At 39.8% G+C, this 20,721-nt stretch overlaps 1 protein-coding gene and 1 pseudogene across 3 annotated transcripts in view; one reads left to right on the top strand and one right to left on the bottom strand.

Annotated features, from left to right (window-relative positions):
* PTPRG (protein tyrosine phosphatase receptor type G) overlaps positions 1-20,721 on the bottom strand; it is a 704,882-nt gene that overhangs the window by 592,697 nt on the left and 91,464 nt on the right. The window lies entirely within an intron of this gene.
* On the top strand, positions 1,068-13,000 carry LOC123814306 (annotated as a pseudogene).

The raw sequence follows: 20,721 nt of genomic DNA, 5'->3' as shown, positions 1-20,721 counted from the left end.
ATGCAGATCACTGGGTCACAGCTAATTGCAATGTCTCAGCATTTGATCACTGCAGAACAGTCCAATACGTAGTCTTGCCCTCCGAACAAGTTATGTGGTTGGTTGTACAGTGGGCAGCTTCTAAGGCTTTCGTGCCTGTTTAACACATCCAAGAATGCCATTTATTCTAAACACAGAGTGAAGGTTTTAAAAGCAATAAAAGCAGCTTTTCACAGGCTAAAAGCTTTTAGGGTGGGATAGACCTTAAATCGCCTATTTCACAGAGAGAAATGGCTCCAAGGGAAGCTTGGACATTATTACATTTTTTAGGAGAACATAAAAGATTTAAGATTAACTCAACCTTACTCAAAACCAAAGCTATTCATCTAAACTGGTTATGGAAAGGAACAAAAATTTATGACCTAAAAGCCATGATCACATTTGAAAATAATTTCTATGTCACTCCTGTTTCCCATTAAACGCATCCCATGATGTACTGTGACATATGTCATACACAGATTCCCATCACCCACCAAGCTATAGCATAGAAACCGAACACCCACCAGGTTCCAGTAATTATTCTATTGCATTCTCTGTCCCTAGTCATTCCTGCCCAGAAACCTGTATTGGAAGAGCCAGAGGAAAAGTTTCTTCACCAATGTATCCCCATAGCCCATACTTAAAGGTTATATCTCCATATCTTCGTTTTTCCCCTGTTTATCACCTATGCTTTAAAAAAAAAGAACAGAAAAATTCCTTCAAGAGCAGCCAACAGATCACCCACATATTTTTCCTCCTCCACAGTACTCATTATAAAACTGCATAATGGCCAGCATTTTAAAATTGGGGGATTCACCTAAAAGTCCACATTTCTGGCTACTCTTTATGGCAATAGTGGGTGCACATTCACCCAAGGCTTTGCTGATGGCTCAGAGAGCCAGCCACCCCCTGCAGTAAGGGCCCACACATTCCGACACCTCTGCTCACCCTGCTTCACTCATCACCACTCACTCATTCCTCATAATTAACTGTCTAAAATGGGACTTTCTGAGAGCGGGGGGGCACTGTTAATAATTACACTAGGACAAATGGCATTAATGGGACATATGGTCACCGGCATTGGCTCTAGCTTCAAATCTCTGCAGGTATGTTTTTGTTCTTTACCACCCCAACAGCTCTGGTTTTCTGTGTTCATCAGTTTTGCCTTGGGATTGGGAGGCCGGGAAATTTTCATGTCTAATTAGTAAATTGCTTAAGGGGACAATGAAAATTGAGAAAGGGAAAATGTTCCAGTAGTGGGCATTTGAGGAAAAGTAGGACAATTGAAAGGGGCAAAGTGTCAGGGATTTTACTACTCCTGGGGATCATCCCTAACTTCCCACTGAATTTCATTAAACTTCATGAATGCTCTGCTCACTGGAGATTTTATTAGTTGGAACCTAATGAGGAGACCTTGAGACCATACTGTTAAGGTTTTTCAAGTGTTTACCAGAGTCACTCTGGCGGGCTGGTGGTAGGGGTGCTAAATTGCCAGTACCTTTTAAGGAAAAACAATACAAGCTCCTCTGAAAAGTGAGCACCTCCTCAAACACCTAGCATGCAGTCTCCCCCGATGAGCTGTCAAGATCTCCCATTAAAATGAACCCAATGTGCAGCTGGGCTCCTTGCCAAATGTGGCAGGCTTTAGTTTGAAAACAGTTTGAAATGCTCAAGCTTTGGAGTCATATAATCAAAATCAATTAATGTACCATTTGGGACTTTGAATATACATCCAGACCTGAAGCAGCAAGCTTTCCAAACTATCCAATTTGACTGTGGCAGTCTTGCAGCATTTGTATCAGCTTGCCAATCACATTAGGGGGGTAGCCTAGTGAACATTCTCTCCTCTTAGACAAATAAACTTAAGGATGACTGTCTTCACCTAAGAAAAATAAAATTAAAAACTGACTCCAGACAAATTTAAGAGGAAAAAAGAGAGAAAAATGTAACTACTAGAGAGATTTTTACTGAGGGGTCCCAAAATTCAGAGGCATCCCAAAATTTGGAGATGGGGATGCAATCTGGAATAGTGTCCTGGGTGTTACAATGGGCATTTACTTTTGGAGATCAAAGAGAAAATTGCAGTCAATCAACCAACAGAAAGTGGATGACTTTGGGGTTATTTTTAGTAGTTACCAAAACAGGACATCGTTATAACAGGATTACGAAATAGTTCAGGTAATTATTTTCTAGCAACATAGAAGCCAGGATAGGAAATTCACTTTGGGTTCTCAGCCAGTAGTTTTATCAGGGTGGTGACCACCTTATTCAGTGATGCTCCAAGATAGAGAGACTGAGCTGCAAAGACAAAGGGAAAGGCTACAATGGACAGCACTTTGTTTAAAAGAAAAAGGCAAACACCACCAGGTGGTACCTGACAATTCCAATCCCACCTACTCCTCCCTGTTCTTAACACCCCTTCATGTTTTCAGTTTACATTACTTATAAACACTAGGCCCTTAAACAGACATTTTACAATACATGTTGACTATTTCTTCCCGGCCCAAACATAAACATCTATCCCTTCATTTCTGAAAACTCTTCAGACTACCCCCTTCAGGTATTCCAAATGGTTTCCTCAGCTGCTGGGTTTTGAGGGTCTTTCAAAGACAATCATTTGCATTCATCATCCACATCCCTTGTGCTTGGACAGGGCACACCACACCCCCTTTGACTTGCTCATGAGACAACTAGAAGCTTCTGGAGCTGAGCCCTCAGATCCCACAGCTCCTTCTTACTGCTTAGCCGGCACCACTGTCTAATGATGATAAAGCATTCAAAGCTACTCAGCATCAAAGTGTCTACTCAGGCTCTATACAGAGCACGTGGTGTTTCCAAATAAGACGTCTGAACTTCTGAGTATTGAATTTCCCAAACAGCTTTCATAAATTTTAATTCTTGAGCAAACTCTCAAAACTCTGCCTGGCACTTCCCTCCCCGAGAGCCAGACCCAGTAATCACAGGTGCTCTTTATAACCCACTCATGCTCTAGGTGCTCCATATCAAAGGGGGTTGCCAGTGTTCAGAAATTGCTAACTTAAAAAATATATTAATAAGCAAGGCCCTCTACTGCTCTGACACCCTGCCCATGAGAATTCTGAATCAAATTAAGAGGGACTGAAAATGGAAAGTCAGTAAAATTTGGTCACTGAGACATGGATAGGAAAGAAACTTTCAGATACATAACAATGGGTAGATTTTAATCACAGCCCTAAATCTAGGGGTTTCCATTTGTAAAACTCTTAATTTTAAGTAAATATACATCCACCAAAAATTCACTACTGATCATCTAGGGATCTTGATCCACATTATTCAGTGGGTTGACTACAGTGTTAAAAAATCTAAAAGCAGGCCCTGGCCAGATAGCTCAGTTGGTTAGACCATTGTCCCCATATGCCAAGGTTCCAGGTTTAATCCCCAGTCAGGGCACATACAAGAATCATCCAATGAATGCATAAGTAAGTGCAACAGTAAATTGATGTTTCTCTGCCCCTCTCTCTCAATTCTTAAAAAAAATCTAAAACCAGCAGTACGACTTTCACTGAACTAGTTATTTTGTCTCTCTAGGCCTTATTTCCTCACTGTAAAATGGGAATAATAATAGAAACTGTCTCTGTAGGTTGCTGTAAGTATTCAATCAGATAAAGTAGGTACCACATATAATACAGTCTGTCCCATACTTACACTCATGCAAGAAGTAGGAAGTAATATTAAATATATACTTCTTACTCAAATTAACTTGAGGTTCAGAGAACTAATGATACTGCTCATTCAGGACTCTCAATCTAATGAAATCTGGAGGCAGGTAAAAAAGAAATTGTTGATTTTCATGACTTTTCACCAAGATGGAGGTGTAAGTAGATGCATTTTGCCTCCCCCACAACTAAAATAGGGACAACAAAAAAATTAAAAACAAAAAATAACCAGAACTGACAGAAAATCAGACTGGATGGAAGTCCAACGACCAATGAATAATAGATGAAACATTCATCCAGACTAGCAGGAGGGGTGGAGATGGGCAGCCAGGTGATGAGGAGTCGCCACATGGCTGCAGCAGCACCGGGCAAGGGAACAACTGGCAGAGCAGGCAGTCCCACATCTGCACACGAATAAACCAGGAGGAACAAATGGGGAGCGAGACAGACCACACAACCCAGGGATCAGGCATAGGAAAAGAAAGCTTCAAAACCTCTGACTCTAAAAAACCTGTGGGGGTTGGGGAGGTGGGGGGGGGGGGAGAAACTCCCAGCCTCACAGGAGAGTTCTTTGAGAGATCCACAGGGTCCTCGAACTTACACAAAACCACCTACCTGGGAATCAGCACCAGAAGGGCCCACTTTGTTTGTGGGTAGTGGAGGAAGTGACTGAAAGCCAGCAGAAAGCTGAACAAGTGGCACTGTTCCACCTTGGACCACTCCCCCCACACACAGCACCAAAATGCAGCAACCTGGGTTGCCCCACCCTGGCAAATACTTAAAGCTCAGCCCCTTACTACGTCACAGAAGCGCCAAGACAAAAAAAAAAATATGGCCCAAATGAAAGAACAGATCAAAGCTCCAGAAAAAATATAACTAACTGATGAAGAGATAGCCAATCTATCAGATGCACACTTCAAAACACTGGTAATCAGGATGCTCACAGAAATGGTTGAGTATGGTCCCAAAATGGAGGACAAAGTGAAGGCTATGAAAAGTGAAATAAAGGAGAATGTACAGGGAACCAACAGTGAAGGGAAGGAAACCAGGACTCAAATCAACAGTTTGGAGCAGAAGGAAGAAATAAATATTTAAATAGCATAGAATGAAAAAACAAGAATTCAAAACAACGAGGAGAGGCTTAGGAACCTCCAGGACAACTTTAAACATTCCAATATCTGAATCATAGGGGTGCCAAAAGGAAAAGAGGATGAGCAAGAAGTGGAAAACTTATTTGAAAAGGTAATGAAGGAGAACTTCCCCAATGTGGCAAAGGAAATAGACTTCCAGGAAGCTCAGAGAGTGCCAAAGAAGTTGGACCCAAGGAAGCACACACCAAGGCACATCATAATTACATTACCCAAGATGAAAGAGGAGAATCTTAAAAGCAACAAGAGAAATAGATACAGTTACCTACAAAATGAGTTCCCATAAGACTACGAGCTGATTTCTCAAAAGAAACCTTGCAGGCAAGAAGGGGCTGGCAAGAAGTATTCAAAGTGATGAAAAGCAAGGATCTACAACCTAGATCACTCTACCCAGCAAAGCTACCATTTAGAATGGAAGGGCAGATAAAGCGCTTCCTAGATAAAGTAAAGTTAAAGGAGTTCATCATCACCAGGCCCTTATTATATGAAATGTTAAAGGGACTTATCTAGGAAAAAGATCAAAAGCTATGAACAGTAAAATGACAACAAACTCACAACTATCAACAACTGAACCTAAAACAAAAACAAAAACAAAAACGAACTAAGCAAACAACTAGAACAGGAACAGATACACAGAAACAGAGATCATATGAAGGGTTATCAGCAGGGAAGGGGGAGAATAGGGAAAAAGGTACAGGGAATAAGCAGTATAAATGGTAGGTACAAAATAGACAGGGGGAGGTTAAGAACAGTATGGGAATTGGAGAAGCCAAAGAACTTACATATATGATCCCCTTACATGAACCAAGGTGGGGGAATGATGGTGGGAGGGAGGGGTATAGGGCAAGTGGGAAAAAGGGGACAATAAAGGGGAGAAAGAAATGGGACAACTGTAATACATAATCAATAAAATATATTAAAAAAGAAAAAAAAGAATTTATTGATCATGTTCACAGTTACCCAGACTCTAGAGTTGCCCTCAGCTGACAAATGGGAATCAGTAGCTGGCAATGGAAAAACAACACAAATATGACAGAACACTCATGAACTACCCAATATCCATGTACACAAAAGATATCTCCCGAAGACTCAAATGCAACTGTGTCATATGTTAAAACATATTAATGCACTAAGGCATCTGGCAATACAAATTATTTGGTAAATGCCATGGCCAGGTGGTTCAATTGGTTGGCTGGATGGCCAGGTGGTTCATTGACCCATACACCAAAAAAGTTGTAGGTCTGATTTTCCATCAGGGCACATACTTAGGTTGCTGGTTCAATCCTGGGTCAGGGTGGGCACAGGAGGCAACTGACAGATGTGTCTCTCTCATATCAATGTCAATCTCTCTCTCTCTCTCCCCCCCCTTCCCCCCTTGCCCCCTTCTTCTCTCTTTAAAATCAATAAAAAACATATCCTCAGTTTAGGATTAAAAAATATTATTTGGTAGACTAAAATGTGTATGTGTGAGAAACTGTAAGATCCATTTGAATTACAACTCACCATTCATAAAATACACTGATTTCACTTTAATAACTTTTCTAATTAAACATTTCTGGTTCTCATCTCTTCAGTTATCATAAGATTTCTTGTGGAATCATTAAAAAGCTAAAAACTTAACTGACAAAGACCTAAGAAGATGACCAAACAAGTTTGCATACATTTGCAAAAATGGTCTAAAATACTGAAAGCAGTGGTATAATAGTGTCTTGGTTAAATTATGGCCCATGCTACAATGGCACAAAATGGGACTCCTAAGAATGATTACATCACTGTTGATCTGTAGCCCTGAGAATATGTTTATAAGTAATTGACATATATAAAGTTTTAAAGAAAAATTTAAAATTTATGCAAAACCAAGAGTATAGTGAATTGTCATGCACCCATTACCCAGCAGAAACTTTCCAAAATTTAAGACTAATTCTTGTCTCTGCTGAAACACTAGCCATAACTTCACCCCTCACCTCAATAATTTGGACGCCAATACCATACACCATATCAATCATGATATTCTATTAAATGGGAAAAGAGATAATATAAAACTGCCTGTAAAGTATAATCCTGCTTATTTTTTTAAATGCCAAAAGTATATATGTATTAGGGAAAAGTCTATACACCCAGAAAGTAACTAGTAATGTCTGTGGGTGATGAGAATACAGGACTGCATTTTCAGCAGATTTGTTTTTAATCAACTTTATCTGCAATGAAAACAACCACACATTACTTACATTGTAAGTCTGCTGGGGGTGGGGGAGGGTGAAGTGGGTAAAGGAGTTCAAATATGGTAATGAAAGAAAACTAGCCTTCGAGTGGTAAGTACACATGGAGTGTACAGATGTCAAACTATACAGCTATACACCTGAAAACTGTATAATGTTATTAATCAATGTTATACCAATAAATTTTTTAAAGATTTTAGTTATTTATTTTTAGAGAGAGGGGAAGAGAAGAAGAAAGAGAGGGAGAGAAGCACCAATGTGTAGTTGCCTCTTGCACACCCCCTACTGGGGACCTGGCCTGCAACACAGGCATGTGCCCTGACTGGGAATTGAACTGGCGACCCTTTGGTTCACAGCCCACGCTCAATCCACTGAGCCACACCAGCCATGGCCCAATAAATTAATTTTTAAAAAAGGGAATAGCTTTTAGGGAAAATTCTTTTTCAAAAGATAAACCTACCCTGTCCTTAAGAATATTTCAGTACTAAAAATGAAACAAGTCATTTTACTAATAATATTCAAATTTATTTCTAAGCCTTATTTTTCTATTTTCTATATTTTCCTAAACTTTATCATTCTAGAATAGCCCCCGAAAAAATGATCCAAGTCAGCAATGTACAAGTGTAAAAGGGAAAAAATTATACACACACATGCACATACATACCTACAAAGTAAAGTTTGTATAAAGAACATTGATTGCTGTACATCATGTGCCAGTTTTACTAGAAAAGAAATAGTTATTTTAAAAATGTTCAGAGGTGATGCAAATTTACAGGGTAACAGCGCTGAGTGACAGACATCTGCGGTAGGGTAATGCTAGGCTGTTTCTGGCTTTGTTGAATCAACAATCAGCACTGAATGTCTTCTGTTCTAATTTATTTTAACTTCTGCTTAATTAAATGCATAAAAAAACTAATGTGTTGGATTTGGGGATTTAAAATGACTTTCACCCAGCTGTTTTTAAATGCACTAGGAAATTTCTTGAATATAATTGTTCTTTTAGAAGCAAAAAAACGCAGACTGTAACCATGACATTCACACAGAGGGGAATTATCACCTAGTGACGCTGTCTGACAACTTATAAACAGTAATTCCCAGCCCCAGTTTAAAGCCATTTTAGAATTTCTCCAGCTCCCTATAAGGTAATGTAAAAATTGCAAAAAGGAAAGGTCAAGATAAAATTATTTTAAATTCATTTTCAACCAATTCAACAAAGAGGTGCTCAATAACATTTACTAGATCAAACAGAATCAAGCAAGCGCGCCAATCCAAGTTTTTGAGAACTGAGGACTCTTCTCCTCCTACCTCCCATTTTTTAAAACATTTTGTATTTATTTGAGAGAGAAAGGAAGGAAGAGAGGGAAAGAGGGAGAGAGAGAAATGCAGGGGCAGGGGTGTGGGGGGTGCAGAAGCATCATTTGTTGTTTCACTTATTGATGTATTCATTGGTTTCTTCCTGTATGTGCCCTGACCAGAGATCGAACCCGCAACCTCGGCATATGAGGACAAGGATCTAACCAACTAAGCTACCTGGCCACAGCCTACCCTCCAATTAAAACAACAACAGGGCAGTTATGGAGCTCCATTATGGCTTTAAATATGGTAGGAAATAGTAAAATCCAAAAATGAGAAAGGAGGAAAGTGGAGATCAATATCCAGATCTTTCTACTCAAGGTAATACATAAGTGTCTCTCTCAGAGGTGTTTCGTAGGTTTTTCTCATGTACAACTATGTTTCTTTGTCCTGTCGCTGAAATATAAGTGACACAATAACATTATGTCACACTGACATTATATTCAGGTATATAACACAATGAATTGATATAATAATAAAAACAGATTACTTAAATATGTGATCTAACATCCATCCACACACATAGTTAACAATATCTGTCCTGTGATGACAACTTTTAAGATCACTCTCTTAGCAAGTTTCAAATATTCAACACAGTATTGCTAATTATAGTCACCATGCTGGGCATTACACTGCCAGGACTTAATTTATTTTATAACTGTTAGTTTGTAACTGACTTTTTTCTTAAATAAATCATACAACATCTTAACATAAGGAATTTACATTCTACTTGCTCTAACCCTCCCAGTCAATCAAGTGTTAGTCAGAGATCCACATTTGTTTTTCAATTTTTAAGTGTTTGTTGATTTTAGCGAGAATGGAAGGCAGGGAGAGAGAGAGAAACATCAGTTGGTTGCCTCACATACATTTGCCAAACAGGGATAAAGCCCGCACCCTAGGTATGTAGATAGATGAGGGAGCAAACCCCCAACCTTTTGGTCTATAGCATCAGTCCCCAATCTTTTTGGCACCAGGGACCAGTTTCCTGAAAGAGAATTCCTCCACAGACTGGGGGTGGAGGGATAGTTTCCAGATAATTCAAGCACATTACATTCAAGCTCACCTCCTGTTGTGTGGCTCAGATCCAAACAGGCCCAGACAGGTACAGGTCCTCGACCAAGAGGTTGGGGACCCCTGGTCTACAGGATAATGCTCAACCAACCTAGCCCCACAGGCCAGGGCTTCAGAGTTCCACATTCAAAAAGAACATGTAGGAATATATTTTCTGCTCACTCTCATGCCAAATATGGAGTTTGCACTAATAGAGCTGAATTGCAGTAACATATATAATATATTAATAGTATACTCACTTTGCAGCCTGAAATATCATAATGAGAGCCTAATATTGTAATGCCTCAGTCTAGTATTTTGCCTTACCTAGCCTGACTCCTCCCCTTTGACAATGTGCCTATGCTAGCCTCCCCCAAGTTAGGTCAAGCCCAATTTGTAGAAGACTGAAATTTCAATGACCACAAGGCAAACAAAAAAATACCAACCAGAAGATCTTTTCTATGGTTCTCCTTAATTATTTCTGAAAAAAACTAAGTAATAATTTACAAATGAGAGTACAAACTGGATCACGACAAATCCCTGCATTTGATGAGAACTTGTACCAGGGCAAATGAATGCAGTGGGGCTGAAAGAGATTTTACACACAATGCCTCCCATAGCTAGTTTCCCTCTGGAAGGTTTCTGTTTCATGTCCCAGAGGTTAATGAGTTAGTGCGTCTCCTCTAGGTCTAGCTTTGGAGTTTGACCATATGGGCAGCAGAGATAAGCAAGTAAAAAGATGTGGCGTTGATTAATAATGGGGTAGATAATGACATTCTAAACACAGATTACACGTCTGCAGTGCTCTGTATCATAATTTAAACAAATATTACAAAATGGATTCCTACCAGGCAAGGTGCTCTTAAGAATAACTTGGATATGTCTGAAAGGCACAGTGACATTTTGAGAGCCCTGGGAACTAGTTAATCCTCTAACATCTTTAAATAACGCCTTGCTGGCATGAAAAAAAAATAGCCAATTTTCAAAAAGAACCTGATTAAAAATAAGTCAACCCTCTCCTGCGTCTTCCCAAGTTTTTAAACATTAGCCACTGATGTACAGACAGAGTCCCAATGCAACTCAATCCAGATTCAACTGATGGGGGAAAAAAAGCAAAAAAAAAAACAAAAAGCTAGCAATTACAGAGAATTGCCTGCATACCAGGCCAGGTGTTGAGCTCTTCAACACCTTCCCAACAGGCTATGATGCATGAAGCAGGTATTTATCCCCATCAAAGAGAAAGAGACTGCTGCAGTCTAAATGTTTGGTGTCCTCCACAATTCTTATAACAAAATCCCAACCTCTAAGGCAACTGATGTTAGGAAGTAGTATCACCTTTGGAGGTGATCAGGTCATAAGGGTGGAACGCTCAGGACTGGGATTAGTGCTCTTATAAAAGAGACCCCACACAGCTAACTCATTCCTTCCACCAGAAAGTAGCCCTCACCAGACACCAAATCTGCCAGCTTCTTGACCTTGGAGTTTCTAGCCTCTAGACTTGTGAGAAATAAACTTATTTGTAAGCCACCCAGTTTATGGTATTTCTGTTAACAACAGCCCAAAGGGATTAAAACAGAGACTAAAGCTCAGAGGGATGGAACCTAGTTATCCAAGGTCATACAGCCAGTGAACTAGGATTCTCGGTCACAGAAGTCTAGGTCAGCTGGACTCCCTATCAAGCTGCCTCTTCCACAAAAAGGGCAGCCCCACAGCACCGTACCTATTGACAGCACACCTGCTGGCCTATGGGACCTCCCACTCCCACCTGCCACCTCCTTGCTGCCCAACTAGTTGTCCATAATGCCAGGACATGCCAGAATCCCTTCTCAATCTCTGCCAGTCTGTTTCAAGCACAACTGATTTTTTGTAGCAATGGAGGTCACATACCTCAAAAAGTAATGTGTGCCCTAGAGAATGTTAAGATAAACCTCTGCTATGCGGTTCCAAGCAGGGAACCCCTTGCTTCAGAGAAGAGAAAAACAAAACATTTATTCATTCAATGATATATTGTAGGCACCGGGGTCCAATAGGAAACTTAAATAAACTAACACTCTATCTGAAATAAGCATAGATCTGTCATTAACTGTATTGGTAAGTCCATGAAGAGCAGAAAGGAAGGAGAGGAAGAGCTGCTCCTTTAGACACTGGAAGCCATGGCTGTGACTATGCTGTCATCACCATGAGTATGCTCAGTGTTCCTTCCAGCCTCGTTTGAGACCAGCATCTGAGCACACCACACTGCTTGGAATTGGTCCTGCTGACCCCATGCTGGGTCTCAGTGAGCAACTCATACTATCTCAAGCTCTATGCCATGAAAATCAGCCATCAAACCCACAGGAAATGAGGCACTGAAAAATCTATGCCTGAAACAAACACTTCTGTTCATACTTTTTGTTTTGATCTACACAAGCCCAGTCTACTCTCCACCTAAAATCAACACTTTAAATAACCAGTCCTAGAGAGTGGCCGGTATCCTTCACTCACAAGTACCTAGAAGAAGGAATCAATAATAAAAATTCAATGCACAGTATTAATTTTACCTGGGAGCAAAACTATAAATAATTATAAGCATTTCTGTATTAACTAAAAGTTCAGCATAATACATGAACCTAAAAAACAATGCCATCATTTATTTAATATATAGTAAATAAGTATTCCATGAATTACTGTGAGCAAAGAGCTCTGTGTTGCAACTCATAGCAATTTCAGGTAAAAGGCGCTTGTGTGGTAGAGTGAATCCTCCTAATAAATTACAACTTAGTGTAACCTAATTTTAGCCCAAAATAAATATCATGTCTTGAAAATACCGAAGAGTCACATTTGTTGCAATTTTACTACAAGAACTCATTAAACTTCAGGAAGTATCTACAATGTTCATTCAGTAGAGGATAAGGCTCACAAGTGACTTTATAAAGAACCTGATAACTTTTGGCTTTCAGCTCAAGAGAAGGCAAAGCTGCAACTTTCTTCAGTTGTCCCAAATCCAGTTTCATCAGACACCAGCTGCCTCCACAGTGCCATCAAAGTTCAACCCAAACAAGATCAAAGTCATATACCTGAGGTGCAGAGGTCGGGAAGTTGGTGCTATGTCTGCCCTGATCCCCAAGACTGGCCCTCTGGGCCTATCTCCAAAAAAGGTTGGTGATGACATCGCCAAAACAACCAGTGATTCGAAGGGTCAGAGGATTACAATGAAACTGACCATTCAGAACAAACAGGCCCAGATGGAGGCAGTGCCTTCTGCCTCTGCCCTGATCATCAAAGCCCTCAAAGAACCACCAAGGCAGAATGGAGGGAAAAACACAAACAACATTAAGCACAGCAGAAATCACTTTTAATGAGATTGTCAACACTGCCTAACAGACGTAGCACCCATCTTTAGCTAGCGAACTCTCTGGAACCATTGAAGGGATCCTGGGGACTGGCCAGTCTGCGGGCTGCGATGTCAATGGCCACCATCCCCCAGGAAGCGATCGATAACATCAGCAGTGGTGCAGTGGAATGCCTGGCTAGTTAAGAACTACAAAGGAAAATATTTCAATTAAAGATCATTTGACAACAACAAAAAAGAACATGATAAAATCAATTAAAAACATGCATTTCCTCTAATATTGTAAAATTCAAATAATGTTTTATTTGACAAAAGAGACTCATTTTGCCTGTCCCACACTTGACCTTGAGCCACTGTGTGATGACGAGCCACCCTAAATGCTGCATTTGCTGTCCACAAAAATGGGCCTGTCCATGTGTTCTATTCTGAAGCTGTTGCAGGAAAGCAGGAAGAAGAATGGAAACTTTGAGTGCTGTTTTCAAATTCTGCAGAGTTCAAGCCTACTCTGTGGAGTAATACTGTCTGTCCATAACTCCTTTCCTTCTCTACAGCACCTTAATTGCACTCACTGACAAAGGTCCCTTAATCTATCTTGCCATACTCTCCTTTTCACGTGTTTAACTTCAACTGCTCCTTTTCCATCTCCCAAAAAGAACTGTTGAGAATATCTTGAGGAAGAGTTGTGCCCTGTATGTGTCTTAATATTCATCCTAACACTGAAAATGAGCCAAATATTTGGACTCTCAATATATGAGATGAATTAAATTAAGTAAATTGTATTTGGAAATATATGGACTTATAAATCTTTTTATTTTCCTACCTTTCTGGACCGCACATATGGAAGGGAATAGACTTATGCAGGGGTGGGCAGATAGTAAAGGGCCAGATATCAAATATTTTGGGCTTGGCTGGCAACCACTCTACTATTATAACTATTCAACTCTGCCATGGTAGCAAGAAAACAGCCATAGGGTAGTAAGTCAACAAACAGCATGGTTATGTCCCAATAAAACTTGATTTACAGAAGTAGGGAGCAGACCAGATGTTTGCCCATAGGCTCTGGTTTGCCAACCACTGGTCTTTGCAGATCAAGTCTTACAATCTGTAGAAATGAAATTAGTGACTAGTGGTAGATCAGGTGGCCGCCTGTTAGCTGGGTAATTCTAGGCAAGTTATTTAACCTTTCTTTGCTTCAGTGTCTGTGTCTATAAAATGCAGAGGGAGCTGTGGGCATGACAGAACTTAAAGCACAGGATTGCTCTGAGAAGCAAGTGAATTGATATGGAAATGGTAACTGGCACATATGAAGTACCATAAAGTTTGCAATAAGTGTTACTTTTAATATGACTAATATCATTATCCTGGAACCAGTACCTATATACATTTTTTTAATCATCATCCAAGGACATTTTTAAAGGGAGAGGAAGGGAAAGAGAGAGAGAGAGAAAGACAGAGAGAGGGATGAGGAGAGAGGGAAAGAAAGTGAGAAGATGACAGAAACACTGATGTGAGAGAGAAACATCAATTGGTTGCCTTCTCATAGGTGCCCTGATTGGGGATTGAATCCACAACCTAGGTATGTGCCCTGACTGGGACTCGAGCCTGCAATCTTTCAGCCTATGGGACAATGCTCCAACCAACTGAGCCACACCTGCCAGGGCCCAATATACACATTTTTATTACTAGTATATTTATGTCAAAGATGCCAGATATTCTAGGAAAAGTTACAAAAAAATTTTCTCTCCATCCCTGTGTCAACATCTATGCATGTTAGAAACAAATTTTAAAGACTTTTATCGAGGTTAAAATGTCAAATCAAATGCATAACATATGCAATCCACTTTTAGCTTGTTGGGGACACATTTAACTTTTAATCTTATTCATAAGCTTTCTGTGTTTCTTCTCTAAGGATCTCAGTTCTAGTACAATTGAAGTCAAAGGACACCATCTCTGCTATTGTTTTCAACATCCATCCATAGTGATTAATGCTGATTTAAGCCACAGGAAGGAACAGATGGTTGGGCCTAAGTTTCAAAAGCAACTTTTTCATCATTAGTTCAATCGATGAGTAAGAAAAGGGAGGAAAGTCACTACCATTATATAATTTCTTTATTAAATAAAAAAAATAATATTAAATTGAAGTCATTCATTCCAAGTACTGTTCCACACAATTTCTGATCAAAGGAAAAACTGACATCAGGCTTCATCAAGTACCTTTCTGTCAACGGCCAAGAGCAATTTAGAAGACATCCTGTATCACAAGTACGGAATTGGGGATGCCACTGACACCTAGGGATAGAGATCAGCAATGCTGCTAAACATCCTACACAGCACAGGACAGTCTCTCACAACAAAGAATTAGCCAGTTCCAAAGAGCAACAGTACTGAGATGGAGAAACCCTGCCTTAGACTTAGAGAAACCCTGTAACAGTAAAACCACCTGCCAGGTACATTGTGTTTATCAAGTCACTTCACCTTCAAACACTTCTATAAAGCTGGCTTCCCTTTTGTTCACTGACAGAAGACAAAAAAATATGGCACAGGGAGGTCCAGTTGACTGCTCCAGGCCCCATGGCCTTAAAGAATTGAATACAATCTCGTGGGGTTTACCACACATGCTTCCCAGAAGTGAAAATTATCACACAAATGAAGACTGGTAGGTTTAACTTAAAGAAAATAAGATATCCATGTATCTGAGCTGCTATCAAAAGAAAGTCCTGTCTCCATCAGGCCCAGATGTAATTCAGACAGATAACAGGAGAGTAGAAATCTCATCACCTTCGCACCTTCACACCAGTAAGGAGCCCTCCTGGCTTCTCTGCAGCAATGCCCTTGATCTTGACCAGTCAGCCCAAGAGGAACAGGGGTTTTATCGAGCACCTGGGAGTTTATTACACTCTGCAGCTCTGTCTCCTTTATAGAATTTCCTGCCCAAACTCTACAGCCACCAGCATTCTGGAGAGGTTAACATCATTCTTTATTAACACTCACAGCTACCTGTCTCTGGTTCCCAGTGTAATTAGCTATTTTCTCTGGGGGAAAAAAAAAAAAGGTAAGGCTTTAAGAGCTAGACTTCTAGTTCTTTCCAATATAATGTTATTTTATTTCATTTTCAGGACTTCTAAAATCACATATAAAATTCCCACTAAACGAGCTTCATCTGCACATTTCACTTTTTTAAAAATAAAGTCTTTCCTTTATAATCATAAATTTATACAGGCAAGGATGCAGAAGGCCAGATAATATACAGGTCTGGCACAGATAACACCCCTTTTTATTACAAGATCTTTTATTACAAAATCATGAGCATATAATTCTGTAACATAACAATATAACACTCAAACACAGGATATGACATTTTAGGTGAAATGTTCAAATTAAAACTATAAATTATTACATCCATAGTATTACCCAAATCACACTCAAGAAGGTGTTACTTCAGTCGGACCCTGTATTTCTTAGCTCTTCTATGTCTCAGGTTCTAAATGGTGGAAAAGCAGGGGCTCCTGTAGTCAAGATTGCCCCCATCTACTACACAAGATCTCCTTTCCCCAAAATCTCACCCCTCAAGAACAGCACAGCAGTTCAAAAATAGAATAAAACCTGACATTAAATATAAACTCCCTCATGAGAGTCCCCATTTAAACAGAAGTCATACTACTAATAGCATTAAAATTTATCAGAAAACTCCATTTGCCATCAGTTCTTTTTAAAAAACTAACAAAATAGGGTACATCCAATTGGTTAAACTTCTTAAAACCTTCAGAGAGAAAATTCCTATTCAATATCGTCCCATCATGCCCCTTTTAAGCCCCAAACTATCGTTCGTAAGTATTATTATAGCACAAAGACAGAATTGTTTTTACTAAATGCCCAGATTAATACTAGGTCACTTTATTGCAACAATCTCAGTGATAGAAAAATAAGCTGAAACACTCGTGGACTGAAGATTACAAGACAAGACAGGATGGTCACCAACATCAAGGCCTCTGCTGCGGCTGCCCCCAAAGTGAGTTCCAGGAGCCTTTCTTCCTGCGGGGTGACTATGACTCACAGTTTCAACATTACCATCTTGGAAATGAGAAAGCTGTGACATCAGCTTGACAATGAGGAGCATGCAGACAGGTAACCTGGAAAAAAATCCACCTAATATGTATTACCAAAAATGAAAACCAATCCACCAGTTCATTTTCTGAATTCATCACTGACAATTTAAAGAACTGAATTACCCAGACCAAGACAGAAAGTGCAACCAGACCAAAACTTCACATTTATTCCCTAACCAACATAATCAGAATTAGTTCTAAGGATTTTGAGAAATATATGCTTACCTCCTAGAGGCCAGACAATCTAGACCAGGCTTTAAACACACCATCTCCAAACCTTATAGTAACATTTTAAGATAGGAGCTATTTATCCCCATTATACAGAGCAGGCTACTGAGGCTCAAAACCACATGATGATGTTCATTCATTCACTCAACAAGTATATACTGAGAATCTTCAGGTTCCACAACACCAGATACTCAGAAGTGAATGACACAGATACACCCTGGCCTTTGTACAGATCAGATTTCAAACCCAAATCTGAGTGGAATGCCAATGTCTTTGCTCTTCCCAATGGTTTTGGGAAGAGCAAGTAAAAGGAAGTAAATGAGTCACATTGGAAGCTACTCAACTTGGAGATGAATCAGAAGCCAATTTCTGTATTCTACATCTACAGCACCTACAGTCCTTTAGGATGAGAAGAGATAAGATCTTTGGGAGAACTCGGGTTTATTAACCACAAACCTAGACCTGGAAGGTAAGTTTAGAGTTGGTTTCTATTGGTTGGTCTGTTAACCAAACTAGCTAACAGATCAGCTACACAGAAGTGTGAAAATCATACTTCATGAGGCATGAGGCCTAGTACTTATTAAAATTTTCAATATTTGCAAAGAAATTGCAAGAGATTGGTTTTTCTGATGCACAGAGTTCCTAAATTACTATTCTCTTTTCCACAGTCACATTTCAAAACTATCTCATAGGTGCTGGGCTTTTATATGTCTAGGGCTGCATTCTTTATATAAAAATGTTAATATCTATGCAAAAATGAATATCTACCATTTACTCAGTCTCTAGAAAGGAAAAAAAACTAGGTGATTTACAAACAAATAAACAAAGTCCTTTATCCACTACAAAATAAAAAGTGTAGAATTTATAAACAAAAATGAAATAAACTTATTTAATTTCTAGTGTTTCTGATATTTATAACATGATAAATGTCTCTCAGCTAGAAAGTCATTCACCAAAGACACCATAATTCTAAGAAATAGTCAGTTGCATAAATGCTTACATATTTTAAACTGCCTCAGGCAGCCATATAAATAAGATATACTCAAGCACGAAAAAGAGCATATAGAAACCAGGGGAGAAATAACACATTCACCAAAGTCAAGATTTGCTACTCCTCCATCAGAAATAACTTGACTTAAAAAAATAAGTAAATAAAAGGCAACTTTCATTTAAAAAATAAAACATATAAGACCACACTTCAGCACAGTCTCAGCAATCAGTAAGGTCAGCCACCTCCTTTTTAAAATGGAGCAGTGGGTCTCTGTAGCACAATCAGTCAGCACATTTGGCTGTTAACCGAAAGGTTAGTGGTTCGAGCCCACCCAGGGATGCCTTTGTTGCTCTTTGGAAGTAAAATAGGGCGGAAGGAGTGGGGAGGAGTAGTTAAGAGATTCAAACCTGTTTAATGAATTTCCTACCTCCAAAAATCATCAGTGCTGTCAAACACCTGGATCCCATGTTGTGTGTTCTGAACCAGATGCTGCCCTGGAGACATCCTCTGCATCCACCCCTTTAATCCTCACATCAACACCACGAGGCAGGTACGACTATTCCCCCATCTTAATGAAGAGGAAACCAAGGCTTAGGGAAGTTAAATAATTTTGCCACTCAACAGTTACATGAACACTAGGCAATCCAGCTTCAGGGCCCACACTTTGGACCACTATTCCGTACTGTTGCTCATACCACATACATAAGGCGTCTCTCAGAGAAAGCCTGAGAAGGCTTTGGGTTCAGATCTACTCCCTGCAAAGAAACTTAACAACAACATTAATATCTCTGCCTTTAGAAATCAGAACAAATTTCCACCTGCACTAAAAAATAAAATAAATTAATAAATAATAAAAAATTTTAAAAACCTGTCAGGCAGGTTAAGATTCCTCTAAAATTTTCCAGAATTTTGTTCTCTCTCATACTATGTTCATGGTTTCTACCATATCCACATGCCCCCATACACTAATTTTACTTATTTTAAAAACCAACTCAGTTCTTTCAAGTCAATGAACTTGTTTTTAAAGGAAACTTCACAAAAATCCAGGAATGAAAAATTGGTGTCATCCAATTTAGGCCAACAGATCACCCAAAATATAAGCTGACATGACACTTTCCCACTGGATGCAGACATGACTTCAGAATTCATCTCAGCACAAGTGTTCTAAGCAATCTGCACCTATTAATCACTAGTGATATGCAGAATGATATCTACTAGCCACACCACATGGAATCTAATCTTCTCTGGAAAGAGGAGAAGCTAGACACTTTTTTGTTTTGTTTTGTTTTGTTTTGTTTGTCTATCTGCCTAAGCTTTTGTTGGGTAGTAAATGCTCAACATCAGAACCTAGGCTGCTGTGTCCTGACTCTTCTTCCTGCCTGGAGAAACTATGTACAAAGGCTTTGTCACTTAAAGAAGCAAATCATCTTCCTCTCTGATGAAGCACAATGCAATCTCAGTCAAGAGCTATTGAAATTGAACTAGAAAAAAATCAACTGAGCAGCACTGTTTGGACTTGGCACAATCAGAGCCTTTGTCAATGAAAGAAAACATACATTTCATATGCCTATAAGAAGCCCCAAAAACATCTATTCATACTGACAGTTGTGGAGGTAAAAAAATAAACCAACCAGCATCCTGTCTTTGATGTTTACGGGACCATGGTTCTGGACCCTAAAAAGTAGAGATCAGCAAGTCTTTCAGGCTGCAAGAGTCCCAGGGAGGCCCTGCCAGGCCTTGGGCACTGTCAGAGAAAGGGGAGCAGAGAACAGAGCAGTGGCAGGAGAAAACACAGCAGGGCTCATGCAACAATCCCCAAAGACATCCTCCAAAGCCAACCAGGGAATGAGTGTTTGTTTGTCAGTCTGAAAAAGACTCAAAGTTAAGTGCCAAGGGCACAGTGGGCAGAATCCATAATGTCTGAAACACATCTACTAGGTTTCTACTTTGTGATCTTTTCTTGGAAGCAGCAAAGAAATGTTGTCCAGGGAGGACAAGATAATGACCACAAGCCCCCAGCAAACTCATTCTTTCATTCTGCAAATACTTCATCTCTTACGTGCTAAGGGCTGGGGCAAAGCAGTAACCAAAACAAAATAACAAACTCCCGACTCTCAACAAGTTAGTGTCCTAGACTGGGAAATAAGAAGCAAAACAGAAACTTATCACAGCATAAGTGATAGAAGGAAAACAAAGTTTGAAAGTACAAGTGTGATGATGGCGATGTAGGGGGAATAGAAACCAGGGTAGCTCAAGTTGACATCTGACCCCTATTTTAGAGATAGAGAAATAAATTCAAGTTGTGATCCAACTTTGCCAATGTTACGTGAAATAGTTCACGTCAGAGCTAGTATTTGAACCCATAGTTACCTGGCTGTAAGGTCAATCCAGGCTCTTGATCATGATGGCACAATGCCCCATCCAACCCTGTGCCTGCTCCTGAGACCTCACTGAGTCACTTTCATCAGGGGCATATGGATGCACAACATCCACTGGCAACTCAGAGGCAGTGATGCATACTTAGTCCAGGCTGGAACATTCCTATTCTGAAGCCCCCTTTCCATCCCACTCCAGGGGCTAGA

Source organism: Phyllostomus hastatus, unplaced genomic scaffold (genome assembly GCF_019186645.2).
Source record: "Phyllostomus hastatus isolate PE091 unplaced genomic scaffold, TTU_PhHast_1.1 phas_contig_16, whole genome shotgun sequence".
NCBI classification, from domain to species: domain Eukaryota; kingdom Metazoa; phylum Chordata; class Mammalia; order Chiroptera; family Phyllostomidae; genus Phyllostomus; species Phyllostomus hastatus.
Note: the sequence above shows the minus strand (reverse complement) of the source record. Positions and strands in the feature narration are given on the sequence as shown.